Source organism: Tachyglossus aculeatus, unplaced genomic scaffold (assembly GCF_015852505.1).
Source record: "Tachyglossus aculeatus isolate mTacAcu1 unplaced genomic scaffold, mTacAcu1.pri scaffold_101_arrow_ctg1, whole genome shotgun sequence".
Lineage (NCBI taxonomy): Eukaryota > Metazoa > Chordata > Mammalia > Monotremata > Tachyglossidae > Tachyglossus > Tachyglossus aculeatus.
The window spans coordinates 2088849-2106121 of NW_024044842.1; the positions used below are offsets into that span (position 1 = coordinate 2088849).

The window sequence follows — 17273 nt, forward strand, 5'->3', positions numbered from 1 at the left end:
TGACCTGTTGATTGAATACTTCAGAAGGTCTTGGCATTTCAAACTTATGTCATCATCCTTATATACTTATTATGATATATACTATATATGGGATATAATATAATATATAAGGATATATATAATATCCTTATTAACCCTCGAAGGAAAGAGTAAAAAGACGAGTCCTTCGAGCCGGATTCGAACCAGCGACCTAAGGATGACTAATTATTCAGCTCTACAGTCCTCCGCTCTACCACCTGAGCTATCGAAGGCTCGGATGAGACTTTATTTAGTCCAGTCTTCATCAAAAGATAAACTTTCCCCCTCTTGGCTGTCATAACGGAATATCTTCGTTCAATCCTATTTATTGAGCAATTACTTTGTGCAGAGCCCTGCACTAAGCGCTTGGAAAATACAATTAGGCAACAGAGAGAGACAATCCCTACCCAACAACGGGCTCACAGTCTAGAAAGGGGAAGACAGACAACAAAATAAAACAGACAGGCATCAACCCTTGTATCCCACCAGCGCTTAGAACAGTGCTTTGCACATAGTAAGCGCTTAACAAATATTATTATTATTGTTGTTATTACTATTATTATTATTATTATCCCAGAGGTCCCAAAGAAGTTTTCCCCAGTAGCCCCACTTCTAATCTCTCTTTCTAGCGCAGGCCTGCGGACAGAGGGTTCCCCGGGGAGATGTAGCCGGGGTTTCCACAGGTTATCACAGTGCTTTGCACATAGTAAGCGCTTAACAAATACCGTCATTATTATTATTGTCAATAGAGAATCCCTAGAGGTTCTCCCAGACCCTTTCGGGAAACTACTGGAGCACACGATCCGCTGGAAATGTCCCAGGACCAGGAGAAATCCGGGTTGGGGTTGGGAGGAAGAGAGGGAAATTTCATAAGAATAATACTAATAATAATGATGATGGCATTTGCTAAGCGCTTACTACGCACCAAGCACTGTTCTAAGCGCTGAGGGGGGGTACAAGGTAATCAGGTTGTCCCACATGGGGCTCACAGTCTTCATCCCCATTTTCCACATGAGGTAACTGGGGCCCAGAGAAGTTAAGTGACTTGCCCAAAGTCACACAGCTGACAAGTGGCAGGGTCGGAATTAGAACCCAAGACCTCTGACTCCCAAGCCCACTCAGCCACCACACGGGTGTGGAACTCTGGCATCCGAGGGGATTGGGATCGTTGAGGGGCCCTCACAGTTGTACTTCCCAAGCGCTTAGTACAGTGCTCTGCACACAGTAAGCCCTCAATAAATACGATTGATTGATTGATTGATTGATTGATTAGAATCCCTCTGAGGGGGGAAATGTGGATTGTACAGGAGAAGAGTTTCTGTCTTTGGAACATTTACCCCAGCCAAGGGCTGTCCACATTTTCAAAGTCCGTAATAACAACAACAACAATAATAATAACAATAGTGGCATTTGTTTAAGCGCTTACTATGTGCAAAGCACTGTTCTAAGCGCTGGGGAGGATACAAAGGAGGCCTTCCTCTCCGTCCTCTCCCCCTCCTCCCCGTCTCCATCCTCCCCGCCTTACCTCCTTCCCTTCCCCACAGCACCTGTATATATGTTTGTACGTATTTATTACTCCATTTATTGATTTATTTTACTTGTACATATTTATTCTATTTATTTTATTATGTTAATATGCTTTGTTTTGTTGTCTGTCTCCCCCTTCTAGACTGTGAGCCCACTGTTGGGTAGGGACCGTCTCTAGATGTTGCCAACTTGTACTTCCCAAGCGCTTAGTACCGTGCTCTGCACACAGTAAGCGCTCAATAAATACGATTGATTGATAATTGATTGATTGTTGGGTAGGGACCGTCTCTAGATGTTGCCAACTTGGACTTCCCAAGCGCTTAGTACCGTGCTCTGCACACAGTAAGCGCTCAATAAATACGATTGAATGAATTGAATGAATACAAAGAAAAGAGCTCGGGCTTTGGAAGCAGAGGTCATGGGTTCAAATTCCGACTCCGCCAATTGTCAGCTGTGTGACTTTGGGCAAGTCACTTCACTTCTCTGGGCTTCAGTTCCCTCATCTGGAAAATGGGGATTAAGACTGTGAGCCCCACGTGGGACAACCTGATCACCTTGTAACTTTCCCAGCGCTTAGAACAGTGCTTTGCACAAAGGAAGCGCTTAATAAATGCCATTACTATTATCTTTTAGACTGTGAGCCCACTGTTGGGTAGGGACTGTCTATGTTGCCAACTTGTACTTCCCAAGCGCTTAGTCCAGTGCTCTGCACACAGTAAGCGCTCAATAAATACGATTGATTGGTTGATTGATTGATTGATCAGGTTGTCCTAAGTGGGTCTCACATCCGAAATCACATCTCCCTCTGATAATAGTCAGAAAACAAGGAGGGTTGTGGTAGCGTGGCCGAGCGGTCTAAGGCGCTGGATTTAGGCTCCAGTCTCTCTGGAGGCGTGGGTTCGAATCCCACCGCTGCCAGCCTTTCCCTTTTCAAAATCTCTTTGAATTATGCCATGCTACTGGACACACGACAGTCATTCATTCAATCGTACTTATGGAGCGCTTACTCTGCGCAGAGCACTGTACGAAGCGTTGGGAAAGTACAATACAGTAAAAAAGAGAGGCAATCCCTGTCCACAGAGGGCTAACAGTCTAGAGAGGGGGAGACAGACGTCAATACAAGTAAACAGGCGTTTATTGTGTGCAGAGCACAGAGAGGAGATGTGACCAAGATCATGCTTATGAATCAATCGGCTTGATTAATTCATCAAACTCTTTATCAGAGGCTTTAAAGTACTCAATCTCTTTGCTCTCTCCCATCTTGACTCCCTGAATTCCTAGTACAGCCCAGTCTGCTCTCTTCCCTCATTTAATGTCAAGTTCTTCCCTGTCCCTCAGTTTCATCTATCCCGCCAGCTCCCTCTCGCCCACGTCCTGCCTCTGGCCTGGATCGCCCTCCCTCTTCAATCAATCAATCAATCGTATTTATTGAGTGCTTACTGTGTGCAGAGCACTGTACTAAGCTCTTGGGAAGTACAAGTTGGCAACATAAATAATAATAATAATAATTTTGGTATTTGTTAAGTGCTTTCTATGTGCAAAGCACTGTTCTAAGGGCTGGGGAGGATACAAGGTGAGCAGGTTGTCCCCCGTGGGGCTCACAGGCTTCATCCCCATTTTACAGATGAGGTCACTGAGGCCCAGAGAAGTGAAGTGACTTGCCCAAAGTCACACAGTTGACAATGGGCGAGGCCGGCATTTGAACCCATGACCTCCGCCTCCAAAGCCCGGGCTTTTTTCCACTGAGCCAAGCTACTTCTCTTCATATCCGGCAGACGATCACTCTCCCCACCTTCAAAGACTTATTAAAAGTCCGTCCCCTCCAAGAGGCATTTCCAGACTCCATCCTCATTTCCTCTCTTCCCACTCCTTTCGGTGTCGCCTTTGTGGATGTGCCCTCTTAATTCTTCCCTCCCTCAGCCTTCCAGCACGAATTCACACATCCCTAATTTCTTAATTTATTTTTGACTGTCTTCCCTTCTAGGCTGTACGCTCGTTTTGGTCAGGGAAAGTGTGCCAACTCTTATATTGTCCTCTCCCAAGCACGTCTTAGAGTGCTCTGCACACTGTAACCACTTTTTACAAATAAGCTTGATTGAGTGGTCTATTGAGCATCTATTGGGCGCGGAGCACAAGGGGAAATAATAATAATGGCATTTATTGAGCGCTTACTATGCACAAAGCACTGTTCTGAGCGCTGGGAAATGGAATTAGTAGACAGGATTCTTGCTTTCCAGTGGGGGAGAGGGAAACCAAAACATCTTCCTGACAGGAGGAGGGATGCGCTTGATTGGGAGAGACGAGGAGAGGCAGAAGGGACTGGGAGATGGGATTGTATCTCTGGGAGTCTCTGTCCAAGAAGGTTTGGGTGTTTTGAGGCCCAGCCCGGCCCTCCCCGTCTCTCCCCACGGAAGCAGCAGGGGATGGGATGGGCAAGGCCCCTGGACAACCTGCCCCCAAAAGTCTCCCCGTAAGGACAAATCTTTTGGAATTGCAATTACGTTTTCCTTCTCGAGATGCAGGAGGGAAAACAAAAATTCAGCCTGGGACGAGGTGGCCGAGTGGTTAAGGCGATGGACTGCTAATCCATTGTGCTCTGCACGCGTGGGTTCGAATCCCACCCTCGTCGTGGCTGTTTCATTTTCTTTCTACTTAGGGTCAGTCACACAATCCCACCACACGTGTCCCAAAGTCACGTTTGTCTACTAATAATGATGGTATTTGTTAAGCGCTTACTATGTGCAAAGCACTGTTCTAAGCGGGATCAGTCACACAATCCCACCACACGTGTCCCAAAGTCACGTTTGTCTACTAATAATGATGGTGTTTGTTAAGCGCTTACTATGTGCAAAGCACGTTTGTCTAATAATAATGGTGGTATTTGTTAAGCGCTTACTATGTGCAAAACACTGTTCTAAGCGCCGGTAATAATTAAGACGGGGTGAGGAGAGAGCATTTCATAGACAAATGTCAGTTTTGTTGCTCGAAACTGTCTATAATGTCGCAGAGGAGAACTTGCATTTAAAATATAATTGTGATTTCTGTTAAGCGCTTAGTCTGTGACAAGTACTGTTCTAAGGGCTGGAGTAGATACAATGATAATAATGATGACATTTGTTGAGCGCTTACTATGTGCCAAGCAGTTTGAATATGGTTTCGGTCCCACATAGTTCACAGGCCAAGTAGGAGGGAGAACCTGTAGCACTTTCAACGTGCATAAAATAGATAGCAAAATAAATAGAATAGGAAATATGTACAAGTAAAATAAATTAAGTCTGTGAACGCTATGTGGGACAGGGGCTGCGTATTTCCCGAGTGTGAGCCCCTTCTAGACTGAAATATCCATGATTACATATCTATAATTCTATTTATTTCTGCTGATGCTGTTGATGCCTGGCTACTTGCTTTGTTTTGTTGTCCGTCTCCCCCCTTCTAGACTGTGAGCCCGCTGTTGGGTAGAGACCGTCTCTATATGTTGCCAACTTGTACTTCCCAAGCGCTTAGTACAGTGTTCTGCACACAGTAAGCGCTCAATAAATACGATTGAATAAATCAATGAATGAATGAGTGTGTTCCCGTCTGGAGAAGACTCTCGGGGGAAGGGAGATGTCCGAGCGAGCATGAATTCCTGGATGGAGAAAACCAAAGTTGTGTTGGCTCGTTGGTCTAGGGGTATGATTCTCGCTTCGGGTGCGAGAGGTCCCGGGTTCAAATCCCGGACGAGCCCTTGCTTTTTCTTCCCTTGATTAGACGGGAGTAGTTTCAGCTTTTGTTTATTTCCTATTTCCCCCTAGCCCCCTTCAGTGAAGAATGTCAGTGGTGAATGAATGTAGGAGACTAGACTGTAAGCCCATTGTTGGGTAGGGACCGTTTCTATCTATATGTTGCCCATTTGTACTTCCCAAGCGCTTAGTACAGTGCTCTGCACCCAGTAAGCGCTCAATAAATACGATTGACTGAATTAATGGTGATGTGAAGATGGGCGACCCATTGTTTTCTCTTGGTGCGATTCATTTCATTTTCAGAAGAGCGTTTCCCCACTGCTCACCATCATGGGGCAATGCTTTGCACACAGTAAGTGCTTAATAAATGCCATCATTATTATTATTATTCCGGCCCGACCTATTATCATTATCATTGCTACTATTATCATTATTGTTGTTGTTGTTAACCAGCGACTGATATTTCTGCAGGTCACTCAAGGGCCAACTAATTCCTATTAAAATATTTGCCAAGTGGATCATAGAATTACAAAGCTGTGATGCTTGTAAGTAGTAAGCGTTTAGAACAGTGGTCTTGTCACACCTTTCCCACTTTGGGAATTTTCTTGCCAGTCGAGAGGAAGAAACAATGTCGTCAGTGTCAGGATGGCCGAGTGGTCTAAGGCGCCAGACTCAAGTTAACCCTTCCCTTAATTGGGGCTTCTGGTCTCCGAATGGAGGCGTGGGTTCGAATCCCACTTCTGACACTACTTTTTTGAACAGGCTTTTTTTTCCTGTGGTAGGAATAGAATCCATTTCCTGGGTGTTAGTAAACTATTCAGTTTACTAATGGTAATTAGTCATAGTAATAGTAATAATAATCAATTTACTAATAGTAAACTTGGGTTCCACAGACACATTCCCCTGCCCACAATGAGTTTAAAACCTAGAGGGGAAAGGGAGACAGACATTAATGTAAATAATTACAGATATGTACATAAATACTGGGGGGGCTAGGAGACGGGGAAGAGTAAAGGGAGTAAGTCAGAGCGATTCAGAAGGGAGTGGGAGAAGAGGAAAGGAGGGGGGGCTTAGTCAGGGAAGGCCTCTTGGAGGAGATGGGACTTCAGTCAATTAGGCTTTGAACGGGGGGAAAATAATTGTCTAGCAGTAGACTCTTTAGTGTCCTGCTGATTTTCCCTGCGGAAAAGTTCGGATTCCATGAGGACAAGTTCCCGAGTGGAGGGGAGATCGAGAGGAAGGCCCAGGCTGAAAGTGCGGGGAGATCTATCTATCTAATCTATAATATATATTGCAATGCAAAATATATATATTGCATTGGCCGGGAATCGAACCCGGGCCTCCCGCGTGGCAGGCGAGAATTCTACCACTGAACCACCAATGCTCATATTATTTCTTGCCTACTTTAACTATTTAACGGTGATATCAGTGTTTGAACTCCTAGACACTAAAACTAGAATGTGGCTAATTAATTCAGCAATTAAGCGATCAATCCGCCAGTCGTATTTACTGAGCGGAAATAGGTCCACAGAGTCTCTAGGAATCGGAAATGACTCGATGGCACTTCCCAAAGTGGTGACACAGATAGGAAAAATGAGTCGGAGACCTGAGTTCAGACAGAGCAGTAAAGGTAGGAAGGTGGCTATCTGCCCGTTCACCTCCCGAAAGAGGTACGAGTGATGTACCTCTTCACTTGATTGATTGATTGATTGATTGACACCTGTGCACATATTTTGTTTTGTTGTCTGTCCACATATTTTGCTTTGTTGTCTGTCTCCCCCCTCTAGACTGTGAGCCCGTTGTTGGGTAGGGACCGTCTCTAGATGTTGCCAACTTGGACTTCCCAAGCGCGTAGTCCAGTGCTCTGCACATAGTAAGCGCTCAATAAATACGATTGAATGAACGAATGAATAGGGAGGGAAGCTCAACTCTGGGCGAGTCAGGGCAAACACAGGGTTGAAAAGACTGGATTGAATGAATGGATGAAAGGCAGGGGTTGATTCCTGTGTCCGAGTTGGTCCTGGGGATTTTCGGCCTCTGGAGACTACCAGTTCTCCAATTCAACATTGCTGTTCACAGACACAGACACACACACACACACACACACACACACACACACACACACACACACACACATCCTCCTGTTGTCATTTGTCTTGCAACTCAAAGTGGCAGAATTTTACCTTTCTCCAAGGGGACAAATGACATCGACTTGTATATATGTATATATGTTTGTACATATTTATTTCTCTGTTTATTGATTTATTTTACTTGTACATATCTATTCTATTTATTTTATTTTGTTAATATGTTTGGTTATATTTGAGAGAGGAAGAGATGAGCGTGTCAGTGTCAGGATGGCCGAGTGGTCTAAGGCGCCAGACTCAAGTTAACCCTTCCCTTAGTTGGGACTTCTGGTCTCCGAATGGAGGCGTGGGTTCGAATCCCACTTCTGACACTTCCTTTTTCAACATGCTGGTTTTTCTTCAAGTGGTAGGAATAGAATCCACTTCCTTGGTGCTAGTAAACTATTTAGTTTACTAACGGTAAATAGCAATAGTAATAATTATCAATTTACTAATAGTAAACTAGGGTTTCACAGACACATTCCCCTGCCCACAGTGAGTTTAAAACCTAGAGGGGAAAGGGAGACAGACATTAATGTAAATAATTACACATATGTACATAAGTACTGGTGGGCTAGGAGAGGGGGAAGAGTAAAGGGAGTAAATCAGAGCGATTCAGAAGGGAGTGGGAGAAGAGGAAAGGAGGGGGGGCTTAGTCAGGGAAGGCCTCTTGGAGCAGATGGGACTTCAATCAATTAGGCTTTGAACGGGGGGGAGAATAATTGTCTAGCGCGAGACTCTTTAGTGTCTTGCTGATTTTCCCTGCGGAAAAATTCGGATTCCATCAGGACAAGTTCCCGAGTGGAGGGGAGATTGAGAGGAAGGCCCACCCTGCAACTACAGTAATTTGTGAGGTTTGGGTAGGGTTTTAAAAATACTGGTTCTGCTTAAAAGGCAACTTTAAATCTGAATCACACTAAACAAAATTGTTGACCTAAGAACAAAAGGTTTAGTTTTTTCATATTAGAGGTTAAATTCAACCCCCACAGGAAGGAATAGGGCAAAGGTGCTTTCGTGCATGCAAATCACCATTATGTTATTCTTAATTCCATCTTGACTCCACTCAACCCGGTGTTCTGCATTTAAGCGTAATCACCTTTAAACTGCAGGACTATCCGTCTCACTGATCAGTATTGTTTGTATTTTTCCTGTTTCGTTTTGCAACATTCTTTGGCTGTTTCGAGTTCTTGCCTTTGTTGTTAGGAAGATGGTGATCTATCTATCTGTATCTATCTATCTATATCTATCTATCATCTATATCTACCTATCTATATCTATTTATAAATGCAAAATATATATTGCATTGGCCGGGAATCGAACCCGGGCCTCCCGCGTGGCAGGCGAGAATTCTACCACTGAACCACCAATGCTCATATTATTTTATGCCCACTGTACCTATTTAACGGTGCTATCAGTATTTGAACTCCTGGACACTAAAACTAGAATGTGGCTAATTAATTAAGCAATTAAACGATCAATCCGCCAATCGTATTTACTGAGCGGAAATAGGTCCACAGGGTCTCTAGGAATCGGGAATGACTCGATGGCACTTCCCAAGGTGGTGACACAGATAGGAAAAATGACTCGGAGACCTGAGTTCAGACAGAGCAGTAAAGGTAGGAGGGTGGCTATCTGCCCGTTCACCTCCCGAAAGAGGTACGAGTGATGTACCTCTTCACTTGATTGATTGATTGATTGACACCTGTCCACATATTTTGTTTTGTTGTCTGTCCACATATTTTGTTTTGTTGTCTGTCTCCCCCCTCTAGACTGTGAGCCCGTTGTTGGGTAAGGACCGTCTCTAGATGTTGCCAACTTGGACTTCCCAAGCGCCTAGTCCAGTGCTCTGCACACAGGAAGCGCTCAATAAATAGATTGAATGAACTGAATGAATGAATGAATGAATGAACAAGGTTGAGAGGAGAGATGGTTGATCTCTACAAGCTCCTGTAGGGGATAGGAATCAATCAAGCCATTAATCAATATTATGTACCGAGCGCCGACTTTGTGCAGAATACTGCATTTAGCCTTTAAGAGTGTGGTCGATCAATAGTGATAACTTTGTGATAGGTTTGTGATCAATCAATCAATCAATCAATCGTATTTATTGAGCGCTTACTGTGCGCAGAGCACTGTACTAAGCGCTTGGGAAGTACAAGTTGGCAACACATAGAGACAGTCCCCACCCAACAGCGGGCTCACAGTCTAGGAGGGGGAGACAGAGAACAAAACCAAACATACTGACAAAATGAAATAAATAGAATAGATATGTACAAGTAAGATAAATAAATAAATAGAGTAATAAATATGTACAAACATATATATTGGTACTGTGGGGAAGGGAAGGAGGTAAGATAGGGGTATGGTTTGTGATACATATCTATTCTATTTATTTTATTTTGTTAGTATGTTTGGTTTTGTTCTCTGTCTCCCCCTTTTAGACTGTGAGCCCACTGTTGGGTAGGGACTGTCTCTATATGTTGCCAATTTGTACTTCCCAAGCGCTTAGTACAGTGCTCTGCACACAGTAAGCGCTCAATAAATACGATTGATGATGATAACATCACGATAGTGATAACTGCAAGTAGCCAAGCAATTAGCACGTTAGTAAGCGGTTAATAAATGCTAAAAGTATTATAATCATCATTATTATCCTCCTTCCACATCCACTATTGACATTTTTCCCCGCAGCAAGAAAATGGCAAACTGACCCCGACGTGATTTGAACACGCAACCTTCTGATCTGGAGTCAGACGCGCTACCGTTGCGCCACGAGGCCACAGTGATAGCATCTTTATGGGGTCTTATTGGTCGTGCTTACTTACTGGACCAAAGCTTTCTAATAATAAAGCGCTTACTATGTGTTTTGACACCTGTCTCCATGTTTTGTTTTGTTGCCTGTCTCCCGCTTCTAGACTGTGGGCCCATTGTTGAGTAGGGACCGTCTCTATATGTTGCCGACTTGTACATCCAAGCGCTTAGTCCAGAGCTCTGCACACAGTAAGCGCTCAATAAATACGATTGAATGAATGAATGAAGGTGTCAAGCACTGTTCTAAGCGCCGAAAGGTTTAAGGTCCCACTGTGATTTGAACTCGGATGGCTGGATTCAGAGTCCAGAGTGTTAACCATTACACATGGGGCCTCCTCTGACCTTAGCCCTCAACGTAGCATCTCTGAATTAAATGGGGTGTGATGATAATAATAACAATAATACTGAATCCTGCCTACATATTTTGTTTTGCTGGCTGTCTAAAGTTCATTCATTCATCCATTCAATCGTATTTATTGAGCGCTTCCTGTGTGCAGAGCACTGTATTAAGCGCTTGGGAAGTACAAGTTGGCAACATACAGAGACGGTCCCTACCCAACAGCGGGCTCACAGTTTAGAAGGGGGCGACAGACAACAAAACAAAACCTATTAACAAAATAAAATAAACAGAATAAATATGTACACATAAAATAGAGTCATAAATACGTACAAACATAAACAAAACATATATAAATACATATGTATTTGTTTATAAACATAACATATAACATAAACATCTACATTTGTTTATGTATACAAATGTATTTGTATGCATAGACAAAAGAGTTTAAAGACTTGTTCACGCCAGATGTAAACTGCACCCTTCAGACAACCAAAGTGACTCGTCAGGAACTTCTAGGCGCGGGAGAAGTGGGAGTCCAAGAGGCAAATGGGGAAATAAGGAAGAAAAAGTTTAAAATTAAAGGTCCCACCGAGATTTGAACTCGGATCGCTGGATTCAGAGTCCAGAGTGCTAACCATTACACCATGGGGCCTCCTGTGACTTTAGTCCTCAACGTAGTATCTCTGAATGAAATAGGGTGTGAAGATAATAATAATAATAATAATAATAATAATAATAATAATAATAATAATAAAAGAAGAAGAAGAAGAAGAAGAAGAACGGCATTTAAGTGCTTACTATGTGCCAAGCACTGTTCTAAACTTTAGGAGAAACTGAAAAGCAGAAATGAGTGGGTACAGAAAATGCTATCACTAGTGGTCCAGTGGTTAGGATTCGACGATTTCATCGGGTTTAATTCCCGGTCAGGGAATAATCATTCATCCATTCATTTATTCAATCGCATTTATTGAGCGCTTACTGTGTGCAGAGCACTGGACTAAGCGCTTAGGAAGTACAAGTCGGCAACATATAGAGACGGGCCCCAACAACGGGCTCACAGTCTAGAAGGGGGAGACAGACTACAAAACAAAGCATGTAGACCGGTGTCAAAACCGTCAGAATAAATAGAATTGCAGCCATAGGCACATCATTAACAAAACAGAGTAGTAAATATTCATTCAATCGTATTTATCGAGAGCTTACTGTGTGCAGAACACTGTACTAAGCGCTTGAGAAGTACAATGTACAAGTATTTATGTATATATATATTTGTACATATTCATTACTCTATTTTATTTGTACATATTTATTCTATTTATTTTATTTTGTTAATATGTTTTGTTCTCTGTCTCCCCCTTCTAGACTGTGAGCCCACTGTTGGGTAGGGACCGTCTCTATATGCTGCCGACTTGTACTTCCCAAGCGCTTAGTACAGTGCTCTGCACACAGTAAGCGCTCAATAAATACGATTGAATGAATGAATGAAACTAAAATTAATAGAGTGATAAATCTGTACAAATATATACAAGTGCTGTGGGGAAGGGAAGTGGTGGGTGGGGAGGAGGAGAGGAATATTCCTTTTCACAGCTGTTTTCCTTTTCAGGAATATTCCTTTTCACACAGGAATATTCCTTTTCACACAGTTTTTACTCGAGCCCCAGATGGAAGCGACGACTGGATTTAAACCCTTGAGTGGTCCCCCTTTTCGTTCATTCATTCAATCGTATTTATTGAGCGCTTACTGTGTGCAAAGCACTGGACTAAGCGCTTGGGAAGTCCAAGTTGGCAACATATAGAGACGGTCCCTACCCAACAGTGGGCTCACAGTCTAGAAGGGGGAGACAGAGAACAAAACAAAACGTATTAACAAAATAAAATAAAATAAAAATCTCTCTTTGGCCTAGTTATCTCGGTTTGAAATTGAAGGGAACAGAGATAACTTCGGTCATAAAGCTGATGTTAATCATTCTGTAATCAGAGCGAGACAAGGGCTTTCGAAGTAAGCGTGCTGTGTGACTTTGTAACTTCTCTGTGCCTCAGTTCCCTCATCTGTAAAATGGGGATTAAGATTGTGAGCCCCCGTGGGACAAGCTGATCACCTCGTAACCTCCCCAGCGCTTAGAACAGTGTTTTGCACATAGTAAGCGCTTAATAAATGCCGTCATCATCATTATTATTATCAGCCTCAGAACAGCACCAGAGACATGTCATCCGCAGGGACATTTCACCTGAATAAATTTCTCTTTTGCTTTCCAACTTGGCTCGTTGGTCTAGGGGTATGATTCTCGCTTTGGGTGCGAGAGGTCCCGGGTTCAAATCCCGGACGAGCCCTTTTTAATCACTTTTTTCCTCAATGCAGGTCACCCAGAGGGTGAAGAGGGAGGAGAAATAAGAAAGGAATTCGAAAAGATGATTTTGAGATAGAGGATAGAGGAAGAAGAGAAAATTTTGACCAGGAGGGAAAGGCCATCTACCCTTCCTTACTCCTTACACGAATACTGTTTTGGTTCGGAAAGGGTTGAATAATTATTCAAGTTCATATATGTACATATGTTTGTACATATTTATTACTCTATTTATTTATTCATTTATTTTACTTGTACATATCTATTCTATTTATTTTATTTTGTTAATATGTTTGGTTTTGTTCTCTGTCTCCCCCTTCTAGACTGTGAGCCCACCGTTGGGTAGGGACTGTCTCTATATGTTGCTAATGTGTACTTCCCAAACGCTTAGTACAGTGCTCTGCACACAGTAAGCGCTCAATAAATATGGTTGAATGAATGAATGACTTTATTTTATTTGTACATATTTATGCTATTTATTTTATTTTGTTAATATGTTTGGTTTTGTTCTCTGTCTCCCCCTTCTAGACTGTGAGCCCACTGTTAGGTAGGGACTGTCTCTAGATGTTGCCAACTTGTACTTCCCAAGCGCTTAGTCCAGTGCTCTGCACACAGTAAGCGCTCAATAAATACAATTGATTGATTGATTGATCCATTTATTCATTCATTCCGAAATCCCCAGAACCAACTCGGACACAGGAATCAAACCCTGCCTTTCAACCATCATTCAATCCAGTCATCTCGACCCCGGGTTTGCCCTGACCCGTCCCTCCCTATTTATGCATTCATTCAACCGTATTTATTGAGCGCTGACTGTGTGCAGAGCACTGTACTAAGCGCTTGGAAAGTACAAATGGGCAACAGATAGAGACGGTCCCTACCCAACAACGGGCTCACAGTCTAGAAGGGGGAGACAGACAACAAAACAAGTAGACAGGTGTCAATACCATCCGAATAAATAGTTATAGCTCAATCCACATCATTAATTAAATATAGTAAATATGTACGAATAAGAGTAATAAATATGTACAAATATACACAAAAATGTATACACAAATAAAATAATGTTGGCCATCCTAGCCGCATACTCCAGTATTCATTCATTCAATCGTATTTATTGAGCGCTTCCTGTGTGCAGAGCACTGTACTAAGCGCTTGGGAAGTACAAGTCGGCAACATACAGAGACGGTCCCTACCCAACAACGGGCTCACAGTCTAGAAGGGGGGTAGCAGTAGTAAATATGTACAAATATACATAAAAATGAGAAGCAGCGTGGCTCAATGGAAAGAGCCCGGGCTTTGGAGTCAGAGGTGATGGGTCCCGCTACTTGTCAGCTGTGTGACTTTGGGCAAGTCACTTCACTTCTCTGGGCCTCAGTTCCCTCATCTGCAAAATGGGGATGAAGACTGTGAGGCCCACGTGGGACAACCTGATCACCTTGTAACCTCCCCAGCGCTTAGAACAGTGCTTTGCCCATCGTAAGCGCTTAATAAATGCCATTATTATTATCATTATTTTATTTTTATATTCGGTAGTTCAAACACTCATAGCACCCTTAAATAGTTAAAGTGGGTAGAAAATAATATAAGCATTGGTGGTTCAGTGGTAGAATTCTCGCCTGCCACGCGGGAGGCCCGGGTTCGATTCCCGGCCAATGCATTAAATATTTTGCTTTATCTCTCCCCACACTTTCATCCTGGGCCTTCCTCTCAATCTCCCCTCCACTCGGGAACTTGTCCTGATGTAATCCGTACTTTTCCGCAGGGAAAATCAGCAAGACATTAAAGAGTCTCCCGCTATACCATTCATTCATTCAATCGTATTTATTGAGCGCTTACTCTGTGCCAAGCACTGTACTGAGCACTTGGGAAGTCCAAATTGGCAACATATAGAGACGGTCCCTACCCAACAGTGGGCTCACAGTCTAGAAGGGGGAGACAGAGAACAAAACAAAACATATTAACAAAATAAAATAAATAGAATAAACATGTACAAATAAAATAGAGTAATAAATGTGTACAAACATATATACATATATACAGGTGCTGTGGGGAGGGGAAGGAGGTAAGGCGGGGGGGATGGGGAGGGGAAAGAGGAGGAGAGGAAAGAGGGGGCTCAGTCTGGGAAGGCCTCCTGGAGGAGGTGAGCTCTCAGTAGGGCCTTGAAGGGAGAAAGAGAGCTAGCTTGGCGGATGTGCGGAGGGAGGGAAATCTATCCTATTCCCCTATAGATACCTCTGATCTCGTGACACCCTCCACTATTCTAAATCCATCTCGCTTCATTTGGTCTCCATAACCAAATTACCTTCTCTTGATGCAGAAATTGACACCCTCAACACCACCCTCTCCCATTCAAAGCCTTATTGATTGAAGTCCCATCTGCTCCAAGAGGCCTTCCCTGACTAAGCCCCCTCCTTTCCTCTTCTCCTATTCCCTTCTGAATCGATCTGACTTACTCCCTTTACTCTTCCCCCCCCCCCCAGCCCCCCAGTACTTATGTACATATTTCTAATTATTTGCATTAATGTCTGTCTCCCTTCCCCTCTAGGTTTTAAACTCATTGTGGGCAGGGGACTGTGTCTGTGGAACCCTAGTTTACTATTAGTAAATTTATTATTATTACTATTACTATGACTAATTACCATTAGTAAACTAAATAGCTTATTAGCACCCAGGAAGAGGATTCTATTCCTACCACTTGAAGAAGAAAAAGAAAACACTCAAAACTTAAACCGAGCCAGCCAGGAGTCGAACCTGGAATCTTCTGATCCGTAGTCAGACGCGTTATCCATTGCGCCACTGGCCCGTTGGAAAAAAGGTGTTTTTTGTCACATTTCTAGCTCATCTCACAGCTGTTATTCAGGGCCCTACGATCTTTGTAGTTCCCCACACTGACTTGGAAAAGGGAGACAGGGAAACTGAAGATCAATCAATCAATCAATCAATCGTATTTATTGAGCGCTTACTGTGTGCAGAGCACTGGACTAAGCGCTTGGGAAGTACAAGTTGGCAACATATAGAGACGGTCCCTGCACAACAGTGGGTTCACAGTCTAGAAGGGGGAGACAGAGAACAAAACCAAACGTATTAACAAAATAAAATAAATAGAATAGATAGGTACAAGTAAAATGAATAAATAAATAGAGTGATAAATATGTACAAACATATATACGTTTATACAAGCCGATGTCATTTGTCCCCTTGGAGAAAGGCAAAATTCTACCACTTTGAGTTGCAAGACAAATGACAACAGGAGGATGAGGTGTGTGTGTGTGTGTGTGTGTGTGTGTGTGTGTGTGTGTGTGTCTGTGAACAGCAACGTTGAATTGGAGAACTGGTAGTCTCCAGAGGCCGAAAATCCCCAGGACCAACTCGGACACAGGAATCAACCCCTGCCTTTCATCCATTCATTCAATCCAGTCTTCTCAACCCTGTGTTTGCCCTGACTCGCCCAGAGTTGAGCTTCCCTCCCTATTCATTCGTTCATTCAATCGTATTTATTGAGCGCTTAATATGTGCAGAGCACTGGACTAAGCGCTTGGGAAGTACAAGTCGGCAACATATAGAGACGATCCCTACCCAACAGCCTAGAAGGGGGAGACAGACAACAAAACAAAACATATGGGCCGCTGCCCCACAGCACTTGGGTCTATATTTATTATTCTATTTATTAATGATATGTCTAGATCTATAATTCTACTTATTTCTGTTGATACTATTGATGCCTGTCTACTTATTTTGTTTTGTTGTCCTTCTCGCCCCTTCTAGACTGTGAGCCCGTTGTTGGGTAGGGATTGTCTCAATTTATTGCCGTATTCTACTTTCCAAGAGTTTAGTCCAGTGTTCTGCACACAGGAAGCGCTCAATAAATACGATTGCTTGAATGAATGAACATAAGTAGCCCTCGATTGGACCTTCCTCATTTTTCTCCCCCTCGCATCTTCCATGATTAATCAGAATTTTTTTCTAGCTCAAGGAATGAATCACGGTCAGTGTTGTGGTTACAAAGAAAATATATCCCCTATTGCGGGAGGTGGTATTATTGAATCGCTACAAAAAAATCGATGTTTCCGCCCGGTTTCGAACCGAGGACCTTTCGCGTGTTAGGCGAATGTGATAACCACTACACTACGGAAACAACTCTGTTACCACACCATGGAAACACAAAAATAATGTTGAAATACTGAGACCCAAAGAATTCAAGGATGTACCAGCATGAAATAGAGGAAGGAATAATTGAATATGCAAAGAAACACATACATAAAACGTGCATAGATCTATACGGGATGAAGAGAAGAATAGAGCAGAAAAGTGCTAAGCATGCTTTGGATTTGACATAACGGGTTTTGTGGAAAGAACTTGGCCTTGGGAGTCAGAGGTC

General features: G+C 43.1%; 14 non-coding genes across 14 annotated transcripts; 7 read left to right on the plus strand and 7 right to left on the minus strand.

Moving 5' to 3' along the window:
* Positions 1 to 162: 162 nt before the first annotated feature.
* On the minus strand, positions 163 to 251 carry TRNAY-GUA. Its single transcript is given in 2 exon segments — positions 163 to 198; positions 215 to 251. It is a non-coding gene; the product is annotated as a tRNA-Tyr (tRNA).
* Positions 252 to 2381: 2130 nt separating this feature from the next.
* TRNAL-UAG lies at positions 2382 to 2463 on the plus strand. The gene has a single exon. It is a non-coding gene; the product is annotated as a tRNA-Leu (tRNA).
* Positions 2464 to 4092: 1629 nt separating this feature from the next.
* Positions 4093 to 4174, plus strand: TRNAS-GCU. Its single transcript has one exon. It is a non-coding gene; the product is annotated as a tRNA-Ser (tRNA).
* Positions 4175 to 5200: 1026 nt separating this feature from the next.
* Positions 5201 to 5272, plus strand: TRNAP-CGG. The gene has a single exon. It is a non-coding gene; the product is annotated as a tRNA-Pro (tRNA).
* Positions 5273 to 5906: 634 nt separating this feature from the next.
* On the plus strand, positions 5907 to 6013 carry TRNAL-CAA. The gene is made up of 2 exons: positions 5907 to 5944; positions 5968 to 6013. It is a non-coding gene; the product is annotated as a tRNA-Leu (tRNA).
* Positions 6014 to 6580: 567 nt separating this feature from the next.
* On the minus strand, positions 6581 to 6651 carry TRNAG-GCC. The gene has a single exon. It is a non-coding gene; the product is annotated as a tRNA-Gly (tRNA).
* Positions 6652 to 7618: 967 nt separating this feature from the next.
* On the plus strand, positions 7619 to 7725 carry TRNAL-CAA. Its single transcript has 2 exons — positions 7619 to 7656; positions 7680 to 7725. It is a non-coding gene; the product is annotated as a tRNA-Leu (tRNA).
* A 967-nt stretch (positions 7726 to 8692) lies between these two features.
* TRNAG-GCC lies at positions 8693 to 8763 on the minus strand. The gene has a single exon. It is a non-coding gene; the product is annotated as a tRNA-Gly (tRNA).
* Positions 8764 to 10100: 1337 nt separating this feature from the next.
* TRNAW-CCA lies at positions 10101 to 10172 on the minus strand. Its single transcript has one exon. It is a non-coding gene; the product is annotated as a tRNA-Trp (tRNA).
* Positions 10173 to 11127: 955 nt separating this feature from the next.
* On the minus strand, positions 11128 to 11199 carry TRNAQ-CUG. The gene has a single exon. It is a non-coding gene; the product is annotated as a tRNA-Gln (tRNA).
* Positions 11200 to 12806: 1607 nt separating this feature from the next.
* Positions 12807 to 12878, plus strand: TRNAP-UGG. Its single transcript has one exon. It is a non-coding gene; the product is annotated as a tRNA-Pro (tRNA).
* A 1603-nt stretch (positions 12879 to 14481) lies between these two features.
* Positions 14482 to 14552, plus strand: TRNAG-GCC. Its single transcript has one exon. It is a non-coding gene; the product is annotated as a tRNA-Gly (tRNA).
* Positions 14553 to 15625: 1073 nt separating this feature from the next.
* TRNAR-ACG lies at positions 15626 to 15698 on the minus strand. Its single transcript has one exon. It is a non-coding gene; the product is annotated as a tRNA-Arg (tRNA).
* A 1259-nt stretch (positions 15699 to 16957) lies between these two features.
* TRNAV-AAC lies at positions 16958 to 17030 on the minus strand. Its single transcript has one exon. It is a non-coding gene; the product is annotated as a tRNA-Val (tRNA).
* Between the last annotated feature and the right edge of the window lie 243 nt (positions 17031 to 17273).